Source organism: Schistocerca piceifrons, unplaced genomic scaffold (assembly GCF_021461385.2).
Source record: "Schistocerca piceifrons isolate TAMUIC-IGC-003096 unplaced genomic scaffold, iqSchPice1.1 HiC_scaffold_351, whole genome shotgun sequence".
Classification (NCBI taxonomy): Eukaryota; Metazoa; Arthropoda; class Insecta; order Orthoptera; family Acrididae; genus Schistocerca; species Schistocerca piceifrons.
The window spans coordinates 200,001-202,500 of NW_025728572.1; the positions used below are offsets into that span (position 1 = coordinate 200,001).

The 2,500-nt window shown below is 62.1% G+C and overlaps 1 pseudogene; it reads right to left on the reverse strand.

The window, feature by feature from the left end:
• The window catches only part of LOC124746514, a 7,809-nt pseudogene that overhangs the window by 2,698 nt on the left and 2,611 nt on the right, over window positions 1-2,500 (reverse strand).

Here is a 2,500-nt window from a genome sequence, read left to right on the forward strand (position 1 = left end):
TGCGGCTTCAGCGGCGCCCGCGTGATGATCGACAGCTGCTCCTCGATGTGGTGCCTCGGATGGAAGAGACACCGCCCAGAGGAGGAGAACTGCAGTCCCAGGTAGCGGAAGGTCTCACCCACTCCCAACGCCGGCATGGTGGTTTCGCCGGCCGTGAAGGTGACGCTCGCATCCACTTTCACTTTCTTCTCGCGGCCGGACGCCACGAGTGCGAGGGTGAGACACTTCCGCGGGTTAACACGCAGCCCCAGCTGGTCGAGGGCTGCTACTGCTGCGTTGATAAGGGACTGCAGGCCCCCCCTCGTGGAGGCGAAGAGCAGGATGTCATCCGCGAAGGCCGCCGCGTTCGTCTGGCGGCCCAACACCTTGACACCTACGTGTGAGGGCAGCTGATCTAGAACATAATCAACAGCGAAATTGAACAGGAGAGGGGACAGAGGATCTCCTTGCCGAACACCTCTTGCTGGCCGCACGGCCGGGGACTCGTCGCCACCCCCCGCAATTACCGTCGTGCTGTCCGCATAGCAGCCCTCGACGTAGTCAATGAATTCGTCCGGCAGACCATGGGCTTTAAGCACAGGACGCAAAGCCGCATGGTCCAACGAATCGAACGCCTTGGACACATCGAGGGATGCCATGAACACAGAACGACAGCGGCGGACGGCGCCGACGAGTATCCGGTCGAGTAGGAAAGTGTTCTCCAGCATCCCATCCCTTGGGATGAAAGCCCGCTGACGTTCGTCCACAGCACACATCTGCATAAGGCGAGTCGCCAGAACCTTATGGAAGGTTCGGGCTAGCACCGAGCAGACGGTGATGGGCCGAAAGTCAGCGGGGGATGCTGGGGCGGCTGTCTTAGGCAGCAAAGAGGTCCTGGCTCGGAGGAGGGAAGGGGGGAGCTTGCGGGTAAGCAGGAAAAGGTTTAGGAGTTTGGTGGTGACCTCCGCTGGAAGGCGGCGCAGCTGCACCGGCGAGAGGCCGTCAGGGCCGGCAACGGAGCCTCTGGGCGGCAGGGCGGCCGCAACCTCTTCTGCAGTGATCGGCCTCCATAGGCGCTCAAAGTCAACAGACTCCGAGCGCGGGAGAAGCCGGTCGGGAATGGAGCCAGCGTTGGAAGGTGGCTCTGTCGTGAAGAGGCTGCGCCAGAAGTCCACCAGCCCAGGGATGTTCGACGGCGGCTGGAGCAGGGTGCCATCCAGGAGACCACGCACGCAGCGCGCGCGATTCTTCCTGAAGGCATCCTGACATCTGGCATATTCCCACCGGCGGCGCTTCCGCTTGGAGAGCGGAGGGCCACCACCAGACCGCTGCTTGGATGGCGGGCGCAACGTCTTGCTCTTCCTTGCTCCTGCTTCCTCAGAGCCGACAGCACGGAGGGCCTCAGGCAGCCCAGCCGCGACCACTGCCAACGGCGTACCCGGCCCCAAACACGCAAGGTCGTCCAGGGCCGAGAAGCGCGCGGCCGACCGCGGCAGGCCGGCGAGGTGCCTCCATATAGCTTCGTCGACTACAGATGTTTGTGGCGGGCGCTCAAGCTCCGGCGGAGAGGGTGGCCCCTCCGGCAGCGACTCCGGGACGGGTGAATGGCGCAGACCATGCTGCGTCTGTTGTTCCCGCCTCAGCTCCTCTACGTATTCCCGCACCATCGTCCTGTGTGCCACCGTCCTCCTCCTGCACTTGATGGCATCCAGGGTACGGTGCGGAAACAGGGGTAGAAGCTCCTGGTTTGCAAAGAGGACTCTGGAGTCACTGGCACAGAGAAGCCTAGCCTCCGCCAGGGCGAGCTCCCGCATTTCTTCTTCCGCCCACCGAGCTCTCTTCCTATCGGTTATAATCTCCGCATTTGCCGCTTCCGGATGGGCGCGGCGGCGGTGTTGTCCGAGCCCGATCTTGCTGCGGAAGGCACGGCTGCAAATGCTGCAGTGGAACCATGGCTCCACGGCCTGCTCTACTTCAGGGAGGGTTGGCAGGCTAGCAGTCGGGACTGTTGGGCCGGGTCCTTCAGCGGAAGGCCCGGTACCCGTGTTTTCTTCTCTTGTTGTCCCAACATTAAGGGTTTTGCGATGGAGGGCTGGTAACCCCCCAAAGCCCCAAGTGCGGACTTCCACTCTGCTTACCAGTCCTATCAAGGACTGGCGTATCGGCGGGCCCACGGGAAGGGGGGAAGCCGCAGGCAAGGAGAGGCTAAGAGGGCATGGCCCATGTATTGCGCTTCACTTGCCCAGTAACTATGAGAGTCATAGTTACTCCCGCCGTTTACCCGCGCTTGCTTGAATTTCTTCACGTTGACATTCAGAGCACTGGGCAGAAATCACATTGCGTCAACACCCGCTAGGGCCATCGCAATGCTTTGTTTTAATTAGACAGTCGGATTCCCCCAGTCCGTGCCAGTTCTGAGTTGATCGTTGAATGGCGGCCGAAGAGAATCCGCGCACCCGCGCGCCCCCGGAGGAGCACGCTAAGGCGGACGCGGCCTCGCAGCAAGGAAGATCCGTGGGAG